Source organism: Canis aureus, chromosome 3, assembly GCF_053574225.1.
Source record: "Canis aureus isolate CA01 chromosome 3, VMU_Caureus_v.1.0, whole genome shotgun sequence".
Taxonomy (NCBI): Eukaryota; Metazoa; Chordata; class Mammalia; order Carnivora; family Canidae; genus Canis; species Canis aureus.
In genome coordinates, this window is record NC_135613.1 from 49,751,385 (window position 1) to 49,775,000 (window position 23,616).

Consider the following 23,616-nt stretch of genomic DNA (forward strand, 5'->3'; position numbering starts at 1 on the left):
TTGTGATCTGGGCTCAGGTCTTAATCTCAGGGTCGTGAGTTCAAGCCCTGTACTGGGCTCCAGGCTTGGTGTGAAGCCTACATTATAAAAAAAAAAAAAACCAAAAACGATAAAAATATTACAAATGAATGGATCTGAGTAAAGATTCTATTAGTATTCCTTATCCTTTTTCTTGCAAACCTTACACTGCATAGTATCTTGCATTCCTAGATGCTTCAACATTTTTTTTCTCATCTTTTCCTAGGAAAGGATTTCAATCTTATATCCAAAGAAAAAGTTAGGGGCACCTGGGTGGCTCAGTGGTTGAGTATCTGCCTTGGGCTCAGGTCCTGATCCTGGGGTCCTGGAATCAAGCCTCGCCTCGGGCTCCACGCTTCTACCACTGCTTTTGTCTCTGCCTCTCTCTCTCTGTGTCTCTCATGAATATATAAATAAATAAAATTAACAAAACAACAACAAAGGACAGAGAAAAAGTTAAAGAATGAAAACAATAATAGGAACCTAGGAACGCATGAATAAGATACTGTTTGTGCAAATGCTTTTACAGAGAACATGAGTCAATGATTTGGGGAAACATTAACGATTATCTTAGTAACAGAGCAAAGCCTGTATGGTATTTTAAGGAGCCCTTTAGTTCATCAGAAGAACACAAAGAGGGGATCCCTGGGTAGCTCAGCGGTTTGGCGCCTGCCTTTGGCCGCAGGGCGTGCGTGATCCTGGGGTCACTGGATCGAGTCTCGCGTCGGGCTCCTTGCATGGAGCCTACTTCTCCCTTCTCCCTCTGCCTGTGTCCCTGTCTCTCTCTCTTTCATGAATAAATGAATAAAATTAAAAAAAAAAAGAACACAAAGAAATTATAGCCAAACCCTCCCACCGTGAACATAAAGTTTCAAGGTAGTATTACTGGAGTCGGGTTCTTGTGCCCTACGACAGAGGCGAGGCTGGACCTAAATATCAAATGCACAGGTAAGTCCTTAGTGGGTTCAGCTCAAGCCGCAGGGAGACGCACGGCCAGCACAGAGCAGGTAACACTAGCCCCCCCCTCGCGCCAAGACGATGCGCCACTTATTTTTTTTTTTAATTTATTTTTTATTGGTGTTCAATTTACTAACATACAGAATAACCCCCAGTGCCCGGATGCGCCACTTAAACAGCGAAAGCGCTCGCTCAGGTTCCCAGGAGGGCCCAATATGCTAATGAGGAGGAGGAGGGAAGGAATGCCTCGTGCTGATTGGCTGGAAGGGCCTCGTTCTGATTGGTCAGAAGGGTCTCACCCTGATTGGTTGACATCACAACCCATTCAGGCAGCTCATTGGTGAGTTTTGGAGCTGGGTCCTCCCTTTTAAGTCCAGCTTATGGGCGGACCTGCTCACATCCTGCTTCTGCTCTGGAGGGAGAGTCGTTGCTGGGCCGCTCCGGGTGCCTGATACTTCCCGCTTGGCGCGGGTTCCGCTGGTCCCAGCTGTCTGTAGGTCAGGGCAATGTTTCCGCAATAGGAAGTCTTCACACCCTTCGCTCTGTAGTGTTTGCTTTCAGGGAGCATGTGCACGTATTTCAGTAGAGACCTCGTAGGATGAGATTGGATGGAGGTGCGGTGGAAATGGGGTGCAGCCTTAGCCCAACTCCCAGGAGGGAAGCTCGAGACCAGGGAGGTGAGGCTACCTGGGCACAAAGTGTTTTCCCTCTGAGGTCTGCGCAGTAATGAGACTGATTCCATCCATGCATTTTCTTCCATGTTCTAGGCCGAGGGCACTGGTCCCATTCGTAGATGAGGAAAGGAACACTCGGAGAAATAATGTGACTTAGCCAAGGGCTCCAGGGGTTAGGGGCAGAGCCCGACTTTGAACCCTGCAGTACTACCTCCAAGCATAGCCCTGTTCTGTTTTTGGTTACCCATACTATACAAACATGATGGCCTTGGAATCTTCACACCCAGTCATCATGTCTTCAGTTGGAAGGGGAGGTAAATTAGCACTCATGAAAAGAGGGATCAGAGGAGATGCTAGAATACTTGGAGAGCAATTAAAAAAAAAAAAAATCCAGGGCAGCCCGGGTGGCCCAGCGGTTTAGCGCCGCCTTTAGCCCAGGGCGTGATCCTGGAGGCCCAGGATCGAGTCCCAGGTCGGGCTCCCTGCGTGGAGCCTGCTTCTCCCTCTACCTGTCTCTGCTTCTCTCTCTGTGTCTCTCATGAATAAATAAATAAATAAAATCTTTAAAAAAAATCTAGGGGGCTCTGGAAAATGATGTAATGATGAAAAATGGAAATATTCCAACTCAAAAGTCAGTTCAAGTGAGGCTTTTCCAGTCCTGCTCTCTTTTAAAACTGCCTTTTAATATATTAGGTTATGAGCATCACCCTGGATGCAGTGGGAAGGCTTCAGCTTGACTGGCTCAGGTGGTGGCATTTGTGCCTCTGCCAAGTTCTCACTAATGGTTTTCCTTATTCTGACATCAACCCTGCAATGTGGGTGGAATGCTCACCGTTTCATACAGGAGGCCCAGAGAGGTTGAGGACTTTCCTATGGCCACACAGCAGCAGTGGCAAGGCCACCAACCAGTCTGGGGGTGTCTGGAGCCATGGTCTCTTGCCAGCTGTGTACAGCCGTAGGAGGGGGTCTGTGTTCCTGGGTAACCAGGATCCAGGGGCTAACAGACAGCCTGAAACAGGAAAGGGCGAAGAGTTAAGATATCCTTACTGCTCTCAGCAATTGTTTGTGGAGTGACCCCAACAGTCACGGTGTTGAAATTTGTTTTTCTAGGAAATGCTGCATTATGCTGATTTATGAAGACTAAGTTCTAAAGTCAGCTCAAATAGCAACACTTCCGTTTTTGTTTTTGTTTTTAAGATTTTATTTATTTATTCATGAGAGACACAGGCAGAGGGAGAAGTAGGCTCCCTGTGGAGAGCACAGTACAGGACTCCATCCTGGGACCCCAGGAATACACCCTTAGCCAAAGGCAAACATCAACCACTGAGCCATCCAGGTGGCCCTAGCAACACTTCCTTTACAGAAAATCCCTCAAAGTGCTCACAGCTGTGGAGAAAGTACTGGCTGCTGGGAGTTCAGGCTCCCTGGGGGCTCAGTAAGTTTCCCTCCCACTACTCAGGGGAGGACACCCAGGGGTCTGAATTGGCTTTGCCCTATAAAATTATCTTTCTTCATCTTGTTTTTTTGCCTGAGAATAATTATTTATCTTTTATATAAACACATCTTATGTCAAAATGTTCATGAAAGTGCCTGCTATGAATGATCAGCAGATCTGGTGTGAATTTTTAAAAGCCAGATTTATCGAGGTACCCTTGCCACACAGTGAACCTAATATACAGGCCTCTCTCTGTCTCTCTCTGTGTCTCTCATGAATAAGTAAATAAAATCTTTTGTAAATAAAAGTACATACAGGGGTAAAGGTGGGGATGGCGGCAGGAGGGAAGTGGGTGTGGCTATGAAAGACACGTGTGGGGCACCATTTATTCATGAGAGACACAGAGAAAGAGGCAGAGACACAGGCAGAGGGAGAAGCAGGCTCCAGGCGGGGAGCCCGACGTGGGACTCCATCCCGGGTCTCCAGGATCAGGCCCTGGGCTGAAGGCGGCGCTAAACCACTGAGCCACCCGGACTGCCCTAATAAAATCTTAAAAAAATAAATAAATAAATAAACAAAATTGACAAACTTTACGTTGACAGCCCAAAGAGGAAAGACACCAAGTAGTAAAATTGGAAGTGGAGACCTTGTCATCCACTTCACAAAAAGATAAGGGATTATAAGAAGAAGGTGAACAATGCGCACCTACAAAGGTAATCTAGAGGAAACGGAAAATCCGCTTCCAGTGATTCAGCAGACGGCCAGTAGGGGGCACACGTGAACGGTATAAACTCCGTGCGCTGCTCCCCAGTGACCACAAGAGGGCGCGCGAACCTGCCGTCCTGATCCGCGTAGCGCGCCTGCGCGTTCGGCCGGGGACTCGGCGTGGGGATTGGGTGTCGGGAAGGAAAGCGCTGGGTGACCGGGGGGGGGTTTGTCCACAGCGTCTCCAGGGACGTTTTTCTTAAATAGCGGAGGCAGAAGCTTTCACTTTCTGGAGTGCCCCCGTGTGTTCTGTTGTTGACCTCCCCGTGTAATGCTTGACCAGTATTGCTTTCCCACAGCAGCCGCTCACCGAGCCCTTTGAAGTGAGCGAGTGTTTGCAAAATGCAGAGGGGGGGCGGGGGCCGCGTGGGTGCCTTGCGGTCCCAGGTGGGGCCCAGCCAGAGGGGAGCCGAGCCCTCGCAGGGCATGGGTCGCTGCAGCGGCTGGAAACGGATGGAAACATTGCAAAGATTTGGGGGGTGGGGGAGTGGTGTTAAAAAAATCACATTATTTTAAGTTCAGCTTATAGCAAAAGAAAATGGATTATAAGTGGACTCTCCTGGCTTTAATGGAAGCAAAGTCATCAACGCATACTTTAAAAGTATGCTTCTGGGTTGCTCAGTGGTTGAGCGTCTGCCTTTGGCACAGGTGGTGATCCCGGGGTCCTGGTATCAAGTCCTGCATCAGGGAGCCTGCTTCTCCCTCTGCCTATGTCTCTGCCTCTCTCTCTCTCTCTCTCTCTCTCTCTCTCTCTGTGTCCTTCGTGAATAAATAAAATCTTTAAAAAAATGCATCTTACCTGATCTCGTTTTCACTTGAGATAATTGACATGTTTGATGATTGCTCATGACCCAGTGGCAAGTCTTACTTTACGCTTGTTCATTAACGTCAGCTTTCTCTCTTGCAGGGCCCCATTGCCATAGGGTGGTGGCTGGAAATTACATTGTTAAGTCTATTTCCTAATGTGAAAAAGAAGTCAGTGACGTTTGTCAACTGGTTTTTGGAGATTGAAATATTATCTCTTATATTTGAATACCAACGATTGCACTGTTTGAGGAACTGACATTTAAATCGAGGGGGAAGGCTTATGTCTATGGGGTGGGAGTACTGTGTGGGTGTCCTTGTGGAAATGAATGGTTGATAACAGGGCTTTGTGTAGAGGTAACAACAGTGCTGGATTGTATTTGTGTAGTTTGAGGGGTTGGGCAAGCATTAATTTACTGGACATCTTGGGCAGCTATTGAGATTGGACACGAGGAGAAGTAACTCTGATTTGCCAAGAAAGTTAAGGGTTTTGGTTTGAGATACATTTCACTTTAACTTCTTGTAACACGTGTGAATAGAGATACTACTGCTGGAATGCAATATAGATGTGAGTTTTTATTTTTTAAATTTTAAAAAATTTTTATTTTTTAAAAAGATTTTATTTATTCATGAGAAGGACACAGAGAGAGGCAGAGACATAGGCAGAGGGAGAAGCAGGGGAGCCTAATGCAGGACTTGATCCCAGGATCCCGGGATCATGACCTGAACCAAAGGCAGACACTCAGACCCTGAGCCACCCAGGTGTTCCGAGTTGTAGAGGTTTCTTACATATTTTGGATATAAATCTCTTATCAGAGAAATGGTTCGCAAATTTTTCTCCATTCAGTAGGTTGCTTTGTCACTTTTGCGATGGTTTCCTTTGCTGTGCACATGTTTTTTAGTTTGATGTAGTCACACTTGCCTATTCACGATATTCCAGATATGGAAACAACCCAAATGTCCATTAACGGATGAATGGATAAAGAACATGTAATAGATACACACAAGGGAATATCATTCAGTCTTGAAAAAGAAGGAATTCCGTTTGTGACAACATGGATGAATTTTGAAAATATTATACTAAGCAAAATAAGCCAGTCTCAGGAAGACAAATACTGTATGAGAGTATATGTAATTCTGTGAATATGTATGGAAGGCAGATGCCAGGTCAGGAGAGAAGGATTTGACTAGAAGCCCAAACCCAGATGGAAACTCCCCACGCAAAAGAATGAAACTGGACCATTATCTTACACCATATACAACAATCAACACAACATGGATTAGACTTTAATATAAGACCAAAAACCATAAGGGGCACTTGGGTGGCTCTGTCAGCAAAGTGTCTGCCTTCAGCTCAGGTCATGATCTCAGGGTCCTGGGATCAAGCCCACATTGGGCTCCCTGCTCAGTGGGGAGTCTGCTTCTACCTCTCTCACCCTCTGTGTTCTCCTCCCCCCTCAATAAATAAATAAAATCTAAAAAAAAAAAAAAGACCAGAAACCATGAAACGCCTAGAAGAAAACATAGGGGGTAACCTTCTTGATATTGGTCTTGGTGATGATTTTTTGGATTTACACCAAAAGCAAAAGCAATAAAAGCAAAAACAAACAAACAGGACTACATTAAACCAAAAAGCTTCTGCCCAGCAAAGGAAACCACAAACCAAATGAAGAGGTAATCTACAGAACGAGAGAAAATATTTGCAAACCATATATCCAATAAGGGGTTAATACCCCAAATATACAAGGAACTCATACAATTCAATTACAGAAAAACAAATGACTCAAAAATGGGAAAGACATCTTTTCATGTGTCTGTTGACCATCTGTATGTCTTCTTTGGAAAAATGTTTTTTCAGATCCTCTGCCCATTTTTAATCAGATTATTATTGGGGGAGGTGGGTGCTGAGTTGTGTAAGTTCTTTGCATATTTTGGATCCTAACCCCTTATTGGATGTATCACTTGCAAATATCTTCTCCCATTCAGCAGCTGCCTTTTTGTTTTCTTGAAGGCTTCCTTTGGTGTGTAAAACCTTTTTACTTTGATGTAGCCCCAATAGTTGATATTTTTAAAAAGATTTTATGTATTCATGAGAGACAGAGAGAGAGAGAGAGAGACAGCCAGAGACACAGGCAGAGGGAGAAGCAGGCTCCATGCAGGGAGCCTGATGCGGGACTTGATCCTGGGACACTGGGACCATGCCCCAGGCTGAAGGCAGGTGCTAAACTGCTGAGCCACCCAGGGACCACCACCACCCCCCGTAGTTGATTTTTGCTTTCGTTTCCTTTGCTTTAGGACATATAGCTAGAAAAATGTTGTTATGGCCTCTGTCAGAGAAATTACTGCCTGTCAATCACTGTGTTATACACCTAAAACTAAGATAACATTGTGTGCCAACTATACTAAAAATAAAATAGGAAAAGGATCTGAATAGACATTTTTTCAAAGAAGACATGCAAATGGCCAACAGGGTCATGAGAAGATGCTCAGAGTCATCAGGGAAACGCAAATCAAAACCACAATGAGGGATCCTTGGGTGGCGCAGCGGTTTAGCGCCTGCCTTTGGCCCAGGGCGCGATCCTGGAGACCCGGGATCGAATCCCATGTCGGGCTCCCGGTGCATGGAGCCTGCTTCTCCCTCTGCCTGTGTCTCTGCCTCTCTCTCTCTCTCACTGTGTGCCTATCATAAATAAAATAAAATAAAAATTAAAAAAAAAACAACAAAAAAACAAAACCACAATGAGTTATCCACTTTATACCCACTGGGATGTCCATTACCAAAAAGACAAAGGACAGCAAATGCTGGTGGCAGTGTAGTGAAAAGAGAAAGTAAATCCGTTCAGCCACTCCGGAAAACAGTATAGACCTCTCTCAAAAAGTTAAAAATAGAAATACCATAAGATCCAGCAATCTCACTTCTAAGTATGTATCCAAAGGAAAGAAAATTACCATATCGATGAGCTATCTGCATTTGCATGTTCATTACAGCATGATTTGGAAAAACCAGGGTGTGGAGACAGCCATGTGTCCACACATGCATGAATGGACAAAGAAAATGTGGTACATATGCATCGATGGAATGTTATTCAGCCTTTAAAAACAAGGGAATCCTGCCATTAGCAACAATATGAATGAAACTTGAGGGCATTAGTGAAATTAGCCAGACTGAGAAACCACTGCATGGTGTCACTTATACCTAGGATATTTACAAACTCACAACTGAACTCATAGAAACCCAGAATAGAATGGTGGTTGCTGGGGCTGAGGGGTGAGGAAATAGGGGACGGCTGGTAAGATGATCCACATTTGGAGTTATGAGATAGATATGGTCTGCAGGACATGGTGACTGTAGTTGATGATACCGTATTGTATGACTGAAATTTGCTAAAAGTGTAAAACCCAAGTGTTCTTATACACGCAGTAAAGAGGTGAGGTTGATGGACTGATACGGGGCTCCATCCCAGGAACCTAGGATCCTGACCTGTGCTGAAGGCAGATGCTTAACCAACTGAGCCACCCAGGCGCCATTGATGTACTTCTTAATTAATTAATTAATTAATTAATTAATTTTCATTGATGGACTTCTTAGCCATATATTTGACTTTGACAAAATAGTTTCATATATCCCACTATCCATATTGTAATTTTATCAAATGACTTCAGGTATTTTTCTTCCTCCTCTCTATGGTATAGGACCTAGCCTACTTTTAATCACTAAGTGTCTTTTGTTTTCTTTAGTCTGGAGCATTTCCATAGCTCTTTGGTGTCAATTTTGGCATGCACATATTTTAATAATACACACCCTTCTCCCCACTTTTAAAAAGAAGATTGCATGATTTAGATTTCTCGCAGGTCACTCGTAATTTGATTCAGTTTATTCATTTTTAGTAGAAAGACTACATGAGGGATCCTGTGCCTTTGTCAAAGTTTGACAATTGGAGGTGAAGGGGGGCAGAATAATATGCTGCTTTGGCATATTTTGAGCTAAAGACACCTAAATAACATCAGGTTTTGTCTTCCTAGAAATGGATGATAAAACCCATGTGAAAAATATCCTCCTTATACCAAGAGGAAAGAAACATTTTGATCACCAGAGACTGGGAGTCAAGGCTGCAAGAATTCTGTGTCAACAGACCTTGTTATGATAATTCTTGTCTTTCTTTGGTATCCCCATATATTTTAGCTACTTTTCCACAATTGCTTGTCATTGTTCAACCTGGTTAAGCAGCATTTAGGTTTTGCCACTTCTTTGGTCTTCATTCCCTTATGAGAGCTTTGGCACCATGTGAAATTTACATTACGAGAATCTGTGGGGGTTTTCCTCCTGCTAATTTGTCTTGTGTAAATTTAATTCTCAGGCTCAGCCAAAGAAGCTAAGAGGGTAGAGGTAAAGTTTTGCCTCCCCTACAGAGGCCCACAATGTCTGCCTGTTCCTTATGGTCTTTGATAAAAAGAAAAACAAATCTTTGGTAATAATTTTGATTACCCAGTGAAGGTTTTATCCCATACCTATAAGATATAATGTCTTTTTTACCCTCAATTAATAAGAAGTGTGTGAGGGAGATACTTGAAAACAATACAAACATCAACGTTCCTCAGTATAATTTCCCCCAATTCCCTAATGTTTAACATTCATGGATGGATTCTAGCATGACTCATGTTTACTGTGATGATGGCAAATGATAATTTTCCAACATTAGCAATCTCCTCACCTTTAAAAGTTGGCCCTTGGTATTGTCCTTTATTTTATTTTATTTTTTTTAAAGATTATTTATTTATTTATTCATAGAGACAGAGAGAGAGGGTCAGAGACACAGGCAGAGGGAGAAGCAGGCTCCGCGCAGGGAGCCGGACGCGGGACTCGATCCTGAGTCTCCAGGATCACACCCTGGACTGAAGGCTGCGCTAAACCGCTGCGCCACCAGGGCTGCCGGGTATTGTCCTTTATGTGGGAGCCACTCCCCATCTCCTATCTATCTGTCAATATATTATGTATCATCTTATAATCATTAGTATTTTTTTGGAAAGATTTTATTTATTTATTCATGAGAGACAGAGACATAGAGGCAGAGACACAGGCAGAGGGAGAAGCAGGCTCCATGCAGGGAGCCTGATGAGGGACTTGATCCTGGGACTCCAGGATCACACCCTGAGCCAAAGGCGGCGCTAAACCACTGAGCCACCTGGACTCAGTATTTTTTTTTAAGATTTTGTTTATTTATTTGGTAGAGAGAAAGAGAGAGCACAAACAGGGGGGAGTGGCAGGCAGAGGGAGAGGGAGAAGCAGACTCCAGCTGTGTAGGGAGCCTGATGGGAGACTTGACCCCAGGACCCTGGGACCATGACCTGAGCTGAAGGCAGATGCTTAACCAACTGAGCCAACCAGGCACCCCTCATTAGTTTTAGTTTTATGTTCAAATTGTTCTAGCTGAGGCTACTACATGTCCCTTTAAGCTGGCTGGCTTCCTTGCCTTAATAATTTTTTTCTTCTCTAAAGAAAACATTTAGAAATAGAACGTTTCGAAACAGAAAACAGGGCTATTACCCACTGTGATCTAGTTCTGAAATTAGCCACACTGTGTTACTGAGTTGCATCCCCCTAAATTCACAGTTGAAGCCCTAACCCCAGTGAGACGATTTTTAAGGAGGTAATGAGGTCCTAAGGGTGTCCTTGAGATGTCCTTGTAAGAGGAGGAACAGACAGTAGATCTTTCTCTCACAGAGGAAAGGCCATGTGAGGACACAAGAGGAAAGCAGTTGTCAGAAAGCCAGGAAGACAGTCTACACCAGAAGACTTGAGCCTGCTGGCACCTTGAGCTAACTAAGACCCTTGACTTATTAGTGAGAACTATTACAGACCACAATCTGGTCACTAGGTGTGCTCATTGCCACTGGGGTGTGTTTGTGTGTCATCCTCTACAGTGAGCAGAGCTAGGAAATATATACACATGCATGTACAGACACATGTATACAAATATTCATGCATATATGCATATACCTGTTTGTGTAGATGATGTGCATAGATGTGCACATGTATCTGCACACTGTACATTTTTTAGATCTGCACAGATGTACATGAATACATATGTCTGTATACCTCTTTAACATAAGAGTCATACAAATGCTTTTTAAAAAATATTTATTTACTTGAGAGAGAGTGAGTGAGCATGAGTGGGGGGAGGGACAGAGGGAAAGAGAGAAGCAGACCCCCTGCTCAGCAGAGAGCCCAATGTGGAGCTCCATCCCAGGATCCTGAGATTATGATCTGAGCCTATGACCTGAGCTGAAGGCAGACGTTTAACCAACTGAGCCACCCAGGTGCCCCCATACAAATCCTTTTAAATGTTCTGTACCTTAGAGTCTTTTCTTGCCTTCGTTTATTCCAACTTTGGAATCTTTGGAAAATCCGTTCTTCTCAGTGACAGTCCTGGCTCCCAAAAACATCCCACTACCCATTTGCTCAATCCTTCAAGGCATCTAAAATGTTTTTGAGTTTTCTTCACTCTTAACACTCCACAGAACAAACTCAATAAAATGTGCTGAGAACTGTTGCACCGTAAACTTTAAATCAGCATCTAGCATTGCAGACTGCCGAGCCATTCCCACAGGTACCAAAAATGCATGTGAGGGCCCTGGTTCCATCCTCTTAGCCAGGTCTGTGAATGTAGTGCACCTGTTGGCCTGGTCTGGTCTTTTCTTTTTTTAGAATTTATTTTTAAGTAATTTCTACATCAAGTGTGGGGCTCAAACTCACAATCCTGAGATCAAGAGTTACACACATGGTTGGCTGAATCAGCCAGGCACCCTTGGCCTGGTGTTTCTGATCTACAGACCCAGACACTGACAGGGGTCAGGGTTGGTAGTTAATATACCAGAATCTAGAAACATCGGGACCACAGTGAACTCACTGCATGCAAGGAACAAACTCAGAGTTACATGGTCCTGCCCATCTCAGGCACCCTATCTCTATAGCAGAGTGCCTCCAGATATCCCAAGAGAAATTTGGGGTACAGAGGGGATGATTACACCAGGCAAAACCAAATTGAAAGGAGTAGAGATACTTTAAAAAAGAAGAAGCCAGGGCAGCCCAGGTGGCTCAGCTGGGCAGCTTGGGTGGCTCAGCGGTTTAGCGCCACCTTCAGCCCAGGGCGTGATCCTGGAGACCAAGGATCAAGTCCCGTTGGGCTCCCTGCATGGAGCCTGCTTCTCCCTCGGTCTGTGTCTCTGCCTCTCTCTCTTCTCTGTGTGTCTCTCATGAATAAATAAATAAAATCTTAAAAAAAAAAAAAAAAGAAGAAGAAGCCAAACCTTAGTACTTAATAAAGTGTTGATTTACTAAATGCCATTTCAAACTTTAAAATCCTTATAAACCAAGGAAAATGAAACAAAACAGTGATGGAAATACCACTATAGGCATATTTCATTTCATTGCACTTCGTGATACTGTGTTTTTTTCACAAATTGAAGGTTTGTGGCAACCCCACACCAAAGCACATTTAACAACATCACTTTTCCAACGGCATTTGCTCATTTTGGGTCTCAGTGTCACTTTCTGGTAATTCTTGCAATATTTCAAACTTTTTCATTATTGTTTGTTATGGTGATCTGCAGTCAGTGGTTATGACTTGCTCAGATGATGGTTAGCATTTTTTAGCAATAAAGTAGTTTTAAATTAAGGTATGTACATTGTTTTTACTTATTTTATTTTATTTTTTAGAATTATATGTAATTTTTATTACATCAGTAAGAGTCAAAAACAAGATTGTATAGATAATACTATTATTATATATTGTTTTTAAAGACAATGCTATTACACACTTAAAAGGCTACAATATAATAATAATAAAACTTTTATTTGCACTGGGAAACCAAAAAAATAATTTGACTCATTTTGCTGCTGTGGTCTAGAACAAAACCCGCAACATCTCCAAGGTATGCCTGTTTATGTTAATTTTATTTAAATTTTATGGTTATTCATGTCATGAAATTGCTGAATAACATCGCCAAGCATTTAACTAAAATTGCTGTTAAAAACTTGGCTAGGGGCACCTGGGTGGCTCAGTGGTTGAGCGTCTGTCTTTGGCTCAGGTCCTGATCCCAGGGTCCTGGGATTGGATCTCACATCGGGCTCCCCACAGGGAGCCTGCTTTTGTCTCTGCCTCTCTCCCTATGTCTCTCATGAACAAATAAAAAAAGATCTTTAAAGGGGATCCCTGGGTGGCGCAGCGGTTTAGCGCCTGTCTTTGGCCCAGGGCGCGATCCTGGAGACTCGGGATCGAATCCCACGTCGGGCTCCCGGTGCATGGAGCCTGCTCCTCCCTCTGCCTGTGTCTCTGCCTCTCTCTCTCTCTGTGTGACTATCGTAAATAAATAAAAAATTAAAAAAAAAAAAGATCTTTAAAAAAGGGGATCCCTGGGTGGCTCAGTGGTTTAGCACCTGCCTTTGGCCCAGGGCGCGATCCTGGAGTCCCAGGATTGAGTCCCATGTTGGGCTTCCTGCGAGGAGCCTGCTTCTCCCTCTGCCTGCGTCTCTGCCTCTCTCTCTGTGTGTCTTTCATGAATAAATAAAATCTTTTTTTTTTAAAGGATCTTAAAAAAAAAACAAAAAAACTTGGCTAAATGATTTGTCAATGATACCTCAATGAAGCAGGGGAAAACAAGCCAAAATTTAAATTTAGAACTTTATAAGTGTACCACTATCGTCCTGTATATTAAGGTGTAAAAAGTCATACATTGCAAAATAACCATCTGGCAATGGAGAGATATCAAGGTGTTTTTCCACAGAGACAATCCTAGATCTTGATTCAACACAGAGCACCCAGCTGAAATAAACATATATCCATCAGGGCTAAGGGAAATGCAGAAGGATCCTCGGTGCTGAGGTGTGTGTGGGGGGAACCTCTCAACATCCCATGAGTCCTCAAGAGTAGGATGATCCCGTACTGATGATACTGCCTACCACGAAGACTTTTCTGCCCCTTTGTGTCTCCTCCTCCTCTGCTCTGACTCTGAAGGGATCAGAGACACAGTTAGCAAGTTGTGGGTAGGGAGGTAGCAGGATAAGGGCAGGAGGAAAGGAGAGCCTCGACTTGAGCTCATGTTCAGAGACTTGACTATTACACAGGATGGATGTTGTGATCACAGCCTGGGGAGCATCTCTCATCAAAAAGCGACCAGGAAAAGTCCTAGGAACTGTCCCTGTCTCCTCCCACCCACCCCCTTCAGCTCCCTCCTCCATGAGAAGGAGAAGCAGCAAACCATACCTATTTTAAGAGTTGATAAGAAACAAAGTCACTTTCCGATTTCATCTCATACTTGTATTTGTTTAATGCTCTCCAACACAAACACTGGGCTCCATTTGATTCCAGTCCAAATTCCTTGGAGATAAAAAGCAGTTGGCTCAGGTTCTATCAGGAGAACATCTCTTTGGCATGAGAAGCAGTCTGGAGTCCTAGGCTGCCTGGAGCTAAGGAAGCACCCTGGGGCGGGGGGGGGGGGGGGGGGCGACAATGAGGTCACAAATTGTATCAAGTGCTGTGTGCAGAGCTCTGCCATCTTTAACTTTTATTTTCCTTAAAAAAAATTTTTTTTTAATATTTTATTTACCCATGAGAGGCCCAGAGAGGCAGAGACCCAGGCAGAGGGAGAAGCAGGCTCCCTGCAGGGAGCCTGATGCGGGACTTGATCTCAGAACCTGGATCATGATCTGAGCCAAGGCAGATGCTCAACCGCTGAGCCACCCAGGCACCCATCTACTTTCCTTTTAAAACAAAGCAATACCACCAGTTTGGTGTGGAGCAGGAACATGCAAATCAATTACTAGAACAGATTAATCAATAAGAATTTAAAAAATATATATATATATATATAAAATCTGATACATTGGCTCAGGTGGGACAAACCTTTGAAACTAACTATAAGGCAATTACCCTAACTTTGCCTTTCTACCATTCCATTACTTTTCTTTCAAAGTGATGAAACTTTGCCCAGGACAAAAAAATACTCGTCTTGGTTTCTCTAAAAAGGTATGCTGACTTCGTTTCTTCAGCGTGGGAAGAACAAGTGCTTATTTATCTGAAATAAAGGAGCTGAGGGTTCAAACTGATAATTGAAAATAAAGATAAGGAGATTGTAATGGTAAAATATTATCTCACAGGGAGAACTTTAAAAATCTGGTTTATGAATATACGAAAAGAGAATTTTATTAAGTCACATAAACTCAAAGGACATTATTAAAATTTAAAGATTAATAAAGTTTGCACAGGACTAATTTTTAGGCTGTCACACCTCACAATAGATTCTTTGTGAAATTTTTGAAAGGTGGAAGAATGTAAGGGATTTCCAAGCTTTGTTTGACATTACATTAAAATGTTAATTATAGGAGGGACACGATCCCTGGGTGGCACAGCGGTTGAGCCATCTGCGTTTGGCTCAGGGTGTGATCCTGGAGTCCCTGGAGTCCCTGATCGGATTCCCTGTGGGGAGCCTGCTTCTCCCTCTGCCTGTGTCTCTGCCTCTCTCTCTCTCTCTCTCTCTCTGCGTGTGTCTCTCATAAACAAATTTTTAAAAAAGGAAAAAAATATTATAGGAGGGACGCCTGGGTGGCTCAGTGGTTGAGCATCTGCCTTTGGCTCAGGTCGTGATCCCCGGGTCCTGGCAGATCAAGTCTCCCATCCGTTTCACGTGAATAAATAAATAAAATCTGGGCAGCCCGGGTGGCTCAGCGGTTTAGTGCTGCATTCAGCCAAGGGCCTGATCCTGGAGACCCGGCATTGAGTCCCACGTCGGGCTCCCTGCATGGAGCCTGCTTCTCCCTCTGCCTGTGTCTCTGCCTCCCTCTCTCTCTCTCTTTCTCTCTCTGTGTGTCTCTCATGAATAAATAAAAATCTTTAAATAAATAAATAAATAACCCCAAAGCGTTAATTATAGAAGATTTAAGTGACTAGAGAGGTGTTTTCTGTCCTAGCCAAGGAAGTAAGATCCATTTCAGACATTCAAGTTGGAACTCACACTGAAATGTGGGATCTCTAGTGTTGAGTACTGATTTCATGGTTGTGCATCGGCTCACAACAGCAAGGGACCGGACCACATAGGAAATGGGGAGAAAATGTCATTGCTTCTAAACTCTGGAAATGGAGGTGAGAGCTATGCCCCCAACCTGTCTGGCTAATCAGTCTGAGAAAGGATTTGACCACCAGTGCCTGGAGAGCAGGACCAGGCTACCCCCATTCCCAGCGGACTCGCTGAGTCGAATTTCAGATGAGGAAGAGGTAAAAGCAAGTTTCATTTGTTTTTGATTTTGTTTTGTTTTGAATTCTGCAGAACCAGGAAGAGAGAAGCATTCTGGCAGAAGAAAAACATACCACTGAAAATGATCAAAGGGTTCAGATTTTTTTTTTTTCCAGAAAAGTAGTATGAGGCATCCTCCAAGACATAGCCTCTTTGAAATGAGGCGTGAAGAGCTTTATGGAGCAAGTGGCTGCATTTGAAAGAGAGGAAAATACAAGGGGAACTAAAAAGATGCCAGTGGCAGGATTTATGATGACCTCTATTTAAACTTTTTTAAAAAAGATTCTATTTATTTGAGAGAGAGAGAGAGAGAGAGTAATAGACAGAGATAGCCAGAGACTATAAGCAGGGGGAGAGGGAGCAGCAGACTCTCCACTGAGCAGGGAGCCTGATGTGGGGCTTGATCCCAGGACCCTGGGACCACGACCTGAGCCAAAGGTAGACGCTAAGCCCTCGGTGCCAACCCAGGTGCCCCTGCCATGCCCTCTATTTAAAGAGCAGGACTGAAGTCCTAGACAACGGAATCCCACATGATGGACAAACTTGAGAACATGCCCCCAAATGCAGGGAAAATGGGAAAACACAGGAAACAATTTGAGAGATTATAGATGCAGGGTACAGAGAAGCATAATTATCCATCCACTTGGTGGTAATTATCCACCATATGGAAGGGTACATAGCAGTCCTGGAAAAAGTCTAGAACCAAAAGAACCGAAGCAAGATTGAAAAATACACCGGAAAACTTTTCTAAAGTGCTTGAGTGAAAAATAAACTTTTATAACTATTTCAGTTTCCTCCATTCCTGGGCTTATAAACTGGTTCTCCTTCACTGCTTTAAGGCCGTGAGCAATGCAACTTATTTATTTATTTTACTTTTTTGCTTCAAAGATTTTATTTATTTACTCCTGAGAGGCAGAGACACTACACGGGCAGAGGGAGAAGAGAAGCAGCGTCCCTGCGGGGAGCCCGACGTGGGCCTGGGTCCCAGGACCCGGGACCCCGCCCTGGGCCGAAGGCAGACGCTCAACCGCTGGGCCACGCAGGCGGTTTTAGAAACCGCTCCTCTGGCGGCCAGTTTTGCGACCCACTGCGGGGTGGGCGAGCTGCCGGGTAGGTGGGCAGGGCCCCGGTCGCGGCGAGGGGGTGGGAGCCCCACGCAGGCGCCCAGGCTGGAAGCAGCGCCCCCTGGTGCTCCCCAAGTCGGCGCCGCCGGCTACGAAAACGACAGCGCGGGTCCCCGCAGCTCCGCTCTCTCCGGCTCGTTTGCCGCAAGGGTCGGAGCGGGACGCGCGGCCCAGGCGCCCTCGCCGGGGCGAGGCCAGGAACGACCTCAACCTTCCCTTCCCTTTGGGGGGAGAGAAAACGGGGGACCGTGACCCCGACGTGACTTGAACACGCAACCTTCTGATCTGGAGTCAGACGCGCTACCATTGCGCCACGAGGTCACTGGGCCCAGGGCGACTTTTGATCTTTTAAGACTCTTCCATCCTGCATCCCCGCCGCGTCCTGGCCTCGCTCCGGCGCTGCGCGCGTGAGCCGCGGGGCGGGGCGGGGAGGCGGGGCTGCGCCCCCGAGGCCCGGGGCTCCCGCCGCAGGGCCGCTGCCCCCCGCGCCGCCGCCAACACCTGCGGGACGCGGGCGCCGCCGGAGCGGCCCGAGGACGCCGGGGTCGGGGAGCCGGGGGCGCTCGGTCCGCGGGAGGCCGCGGCCGGGAGGAAGCGGCCGCCGACCCGCACCCGGATCGCGCCAGGCGCCAGGGACTGACGGGTGGGAGCATGCTCGTCCCCACGGACAGTAGTCGAGGGGAAAAACCCAAGTGACTTTGGAACCTCGCATAAAAATAGAATGATCGTGAGCCCCTCCCCCAACCCCCCCCCCGCCCTCGGTTTTAAAACTAAAACAAAATTTTGAAAATGTGGATATTATAGAAGAATAAAACTGGAAATCAGTGATTTCTTTGATTGGATTTTGGTGTATGTCCACATTTCCCTTCCTCCCGGGTATTCACAGGTGTCCAACTATAAAGCTTAGTGACTGTTAAGAACAACACAGTTTCAGAAAAAAACTGCAGAAAACGAAAAGGTATAAGTTCCGGAATCTTCATTAGCATAATGAGCCACCCCCAGCCAGGTCCAGGAACAGAACCTGCCCACCGCTCGCCCCCACCCCCGCCCTGGCCCGCTGCCCTCCTCCCCGCAGTGGCCACCACCCTCCACCTTTATGCTAATGGCTTCCCTGGGTTTCTTTCTTTTCTTTTTCTTTTTCTTCTTTTATCTTTTCTTAAGTAGGCGCTGCCGGAGCGTGTAGCCCAGTGGGGGGCTTGAACTCGGGACCCTGAGATCCACGCGTGAGCTGAGGTCAGAGTGGATCACTTGACAGACTGAGCCACCCAGATGCCCCCCACTCTTTTTCTTTTTTCTTTTCTTTCTTCCTTTTTTCTTGTCTTCTCTCTCTCCCTCCCTTTTTTAAAAAATAGTTTTATCACCCAAACGTGCATCCATAAACACTATAGTTTCCTTTTGTAAAAGTCACTTGTCATCTGCTGGTGGTTCTCCATTCTTCTCTTTTTCCTTCACAGCGTCTCCGCAACCCCAATGAAATGATGTGACCTTCCCAGGGTGATGTCACCCTTGGAGGTTCGTGTTGTCAGAGTGTCTTATGATTGGTGATGTTAATTTAGATCATTTACTTGACATGGTTTCTGCTGTTTTTCCTTTGTAATGCTGTTTCTTGCTTTGTAGTTAATAAACATCTGGGGGTAAATGCTTTGAAACCATGCAAATATCCCGTTTCTCCTCAAACTTGCACCTACTAATTTTAGCATCCATCTTGCCTGCAACAAGTATTACTGTAGTGTTTGGCTTATGGTGATTTTGTTTCCTTTTTCCTTCTACATTTATCATCATAATCCTTCTGTAGGAAAGAGCTGGCTCTTCCAATTTATTTATATATTACATATTTAGTCACTCATTTGCATCAATAGACTCATGCATATTTTTAAATTCTATGGATTTAGTCCATAGAATATCATTTATTTTTTTAGATTATTTATTTATTTTATTTTATTTTATTTATTTATTCATGAGAGACACACAGAGAAGAGACACAGGCAGAGGGAGAAGCAGGCTCCCTGTGGGGAGCAGGATCCCAGACTCTATCCCAGGACCCCAGGATCATGACCTGAGTCAAAGGCCCACACTCCACCACCAAGCTACCCAGGCACCCCTAGATTATTTATGTATTTTAGAGAGAGAGAGAGAGACAGCATGAGGGTGGGGAGGGGCAGAGGGAGAGGGAGAGTCTCAAGCAGACACCAGGCTGACCTTGGAGCCTGTCACAGGGATGGATCCCACAACCCGGAAATCATAACCTGAGCTGAAATTGAGTCCTATGCTTAACTCACTGGCCACCCAAGCACCTTTCTCATAGGTATTTTTTAATTATATGGGTTTAATCCATAGAATATAATTTCTTATATTGTTTCCAAAATTGTTCCAGCTTTGGCCATTATGAGCTCCTTCAGATTAGCTCATGACGTTTTTGACATTTTACCATCTTCTTTCGAGCACTTTCTTACCTTCTGGCACAAGATGTACCAGGTTCATCTTGTATTGTTCCCATGTGGGTCCTGGAATCAACCATTTCTTCAAGGAGCCCTGGTTCCTGTTGTTTGCAATCAAGATCTGGATGTTAGGTGTGCTCATTCCAATCTGGTGTCATTTCCCTTTTCCTTATCTGTAATTTCTCTCTCGGATCACTAAAAACCGAACTCTCCATAGTTATAATATATATATTTGCTGTCAATATAAATGTAGCATGTGTATAGTATGTGTGTGCATATGTGTGTATCTGTGTGTGTTTCAGAATTACTAAACTATATACTTGTAAGGAAAGATTCATTAAGAGGATTACATGTTTTATTTTTGTCTTTGGCTTTATAGTCAGAATATTGTTTTTGCAAAAATAATTTAGGTTAGATCTCTTCTCCAAACCCCTCACTCTTGGTTATGCCATTTATTTGTAATAGTTAGGTGGTTACTTTTTTTTTTTTTTAAAGATTTATTTATGATAGACAGAGAGAGAGAGAGAGGCAGAGACACAGGCAGAGGGAGAAGCAGGCTCCATGCAGGAAGCCCAATGCAGGACCCAATCCCGGGACTCCAGGTTCCTGCCCTGAGCCAAAGGCAGGCGCCAAACCGCTGAGCCACCCAGGGATTCCCAGGTGGTTACTTTTGTATTCCATTTCTGGTTCACACGTGCATACACACCTCAGTTGTTTTTCATTATTTAAAAATTTTTTTGCGTTTGTTGTAAGATACTCTATCCCACATTTTAAATAAATCGTCACTCTTTTTTCTTCTGTTTTTTAAAAACATATGAATTATAACAATTTTGAAGCTCTTGACTGCAAACTCCACTATGTGGATCATTTCTGGATTTATCGCTATTCCCTTTCTTTCTTTTTAAGAAAATTTTATTTATTCATGAGCAACACTGAGGGAGAGGCAGATACATAGGCAGAGGGAGAAGCAGGTTCCCTGCGAGGAGCCCAATATGAGACTCCATCCCAGAACCCTGTGATCATGACCTGAGCCAAAGGCAGATGCTCAACTCATGGGACTTGATCCCATGATCCCGGGATCACACTCTGAGCTGAAGGCAGATGCTCAACCAATGAGCCATCCAGGTGTCCTGGTATTCTTTTTTTTTTTTTTTAATTTTTATTTATGATGGTCACAGAGAGAGAGAGAGAGGCAGAGACACAAGCAGAGGGAGAAGCAGGCTCCATGCACCGGGAGCCCGACGTGGGATTCGATCCAGGGTCTCCAGGATCGCGCCCTGGGCCAAAGGCAGGCGCCAAACCGCTGCGCCACCCAGGGATCCCTCTGGTATTCTTTCTTTATTATCACTCACCTATTTTTTCTCTTTTATACACTTTGGTTATTTTTTTCCTAGGCAGCGTGGATGATAAAAATAAATTGTAGAAGCTTTAAAAGTTATCTTCCTCTCAAGACTTTTATTCTGGCAGACAATTCAGTTACAGTGGATCACCTAAATCTGGCCAAAGGTTGGTTTCAGTTTTTATTAGGCTGTGTCTAATTTAGGTTTGTCTTTATCACTTGGGCATAGCCTTTATTCTAGTAATATGGTCCTTACTTACTGGGTGTGGGCTTTCAGGGGTCTCCATGCCCAGAGTGTTCACCAAAGTCTATTATTCTGGTTGGGTCCAAGTTGGATCATGTTTCCTCATGTGTGTTCTCCAGAATCTCTATCCACTTCTCAGGGTCCTGACAAGTACTCTCCACCAGGCCTCTTGGAGTCTAATCTACAGATTCAGTGTAGTAGTTGCTGTGGACCCAAGGGCAATTTTCCACGCATATTTCAGAAATGGCCTCTCTGTGGTCCTCCCTTTTCTGTCACTGTATCTCTTAAATCCAAATCACAATTCCTAAACTTTGGTCTTTGCCTTTTCTCTCCAGAGAAGTGCTGTTCTCTTTTGGGCTCCAATTTTCTCCACTGATTTAAGAAATGTCACCAGGATGAAAGCCAGGAGAGATGTGGGCTCAACTTATATGTCTTCCTTTTACCAGGGATCACAGCCCAAAGTGGTTATCAGGGGTGGATGGTTGTAGGAAATAGGGAGAGATTGGTAAAAGGATACAAAGTTTCAGTTATAGAATGAGTAAGATTGAGGATCTAATGTATAACAGGTGATTATAGTTAAGACTGTATTGTATAATTGAAATTTGCTAAGAGAGTAGGACTTAAATGTTCTTACCAAAAGAAAAAAAAGTTAAATATGTGAAGTGATGGATGTGTTCATTAACTCGAGGAATCTTTTCATGATGTATCCATTGTACACTTTAAATATCTTACAATTTTAGGGATGCCTGGGTGGCTCAATGGCTCAATTGATTAAGCATCCAACTCTTGATTTCAGTTCGGGTCCTGATTTCAGGGTTGTGAGATCAAGCCCCGCATTGGGTTCCACGCTGAGCATGGGCCTGCTTAAGATTCTCTGTCTCCGTCCTCCTCTGCCCTTTCCCTACCACTCTCACATGCTTTCTCTCTAAAATAAATAAAAACAAACAAACAAATAAATATTTAGCTGAAAAAAGGGATCATAGCCCTGAATTAATTGTTGTCTAGTGCCTTCAACCAGCTTTTTATTATATTTTGTATGGGTGTTATAGTTGATACCAGCTACTCCACTGTGGCTAGCACCAAAAACTCCGTTATACTTTTTCGAATATCTTATAAGGAAAAATTGCTAACGTATATCCAAGTTGAAATATTTGCCGTAGACTCCTATATTTGCACCTAGATTCTCTTACCAGCATTTTACTATACTTAATTATTTATTTTATTTTATTTTATTATTATTTTTTTAATTTATTTATTTATGATAGTCACAGAGAGAGAGAGAGAGAGAGAGAGAGAGAGAGAGAGGCATAGACACAAGCAGGCTCCATGCACCGGGAGCCCGATGTGGGACTCGATCCCGGGTCTCCAGGATCACGCCCTGGGCCAAAGGCAGGCGCCAAACCGCTGCGCCACCCAGGGATCCCCCAAATTATTTATTTTAAAACAATATTTTGTTTATTTATTCATGAGAGACACAGAAAGTCAAAGACACAGGCACAGACAGCCCCTGTGGCCCAGTGGTTTAGTGCTGCCTTCAGCCCAGGGCATGATCCTGGAGACCCAGGATCGAGTCCCACATCGGGCTCCCTGCATGGAGCCTGCTTCACTCTCTGCCTGTGTCTCTGCCTCTTTCTCTCTGTCTCTCATGAATAAATAAAATCTTAAAAAAAAAAAAAAAGATTGTCATAGCTTTGGGGTAGATTAAACCTTTTATAGAAATTTAAAAACTGTCTTTGGTAATGCATTAGTGCATTAGATTTTGTTTGATGGTAACAACTATCTTTCTAATAGGAATTTGCCTGGGCTTTTTTTCTTTTTTTCATTTAGCTTTATCTTATTAGATTTTTTAGGATATTAAAGTTTTAAAACAGGGGACATCTGGGTGGGTCAGCGGTTGAGCGTCTGCCTTTGGCTCAAGGCATGATCTCGGATTCCTGGGGTTCGAGCCCTGCATTTTGCTCCTTGCATGAAGCCTGCTTCTCCCTCTGCCTGTGTCTCTGCCCCCCTCTCTGTGTGTGTCTCTCATGAATAAATGAATAAAATCTTAAAAAATAAATAAATAAAACTTGCTCACTATAACTAGGTGAATAGCACAGACATACATAAAGAGAAAGATAATATTACTTACTTCCCCAAATTCAGTCTTCCACCTCTCCCTACTGAGGATAACAGTTTGTTGTATATCTCTTTCCACTTCCCTCTCACCCCCAACTTTGGGATTTTTGTTTAAGTGTCCTTTCTGGAAATAAGATGTGGCAAAAAACAACAACAACAACAACAACAACAACAACAACTCAACCAAAAAAACACCTTTTTATAAGATAAATTATTTAATTCACAGTAATTGTATGTTTCAAGTTTTTCTTGCCATGTGATTTTTATAGTTCTGTTTATTATGCTTTCTTTATATCTTCTTTTCAAATATTTTGATATTCCAATGTTACCTTTAGTATTCCTTTTTAATTTTTATTTATTTATTTATTTATTTAGTTTTGTTTGTTTTTGTTTTTATTGAAGTTCGATTTGCCA

At 43.9% G+C, this 23,616-nt stretch overlaps 1 long non-coding RNA gene and 1 other non-coding gene across 2 annotated transcripts; both read right to left on the minus strand.

The window, feature by feature from the left end:
- Nucleotides 1–13,982: 13,982 nt before the first annotated feature.
- On the minus strand, nucleotides 13,983–23,327 carry LOC144310868 (uncharacterized). Its single transcript, XR_013376505.1, has 3 exons — nucleotides 23,216–23,327; nucleotides 19,520–19,699; nucleotides 13,983–14,132 (listed from the first exon to the last, which is right to left on the minus strand). It is a non-coding gene; the product is annotated as an uncharacterized LOC144310868 (long non-coding RNA).
- On the minus strand, nucleotides 17,316–17,387 carry TRNAW-CCA (transfer RNA tryptophan (anticodon CCA)). Its single transcript has one exon. It is a non-coding gene; the product is annotated as a tRNA-Trp (tRNA).
- Nucleotides 23,328–23,616: the final 289 nt, after the last annotated feature.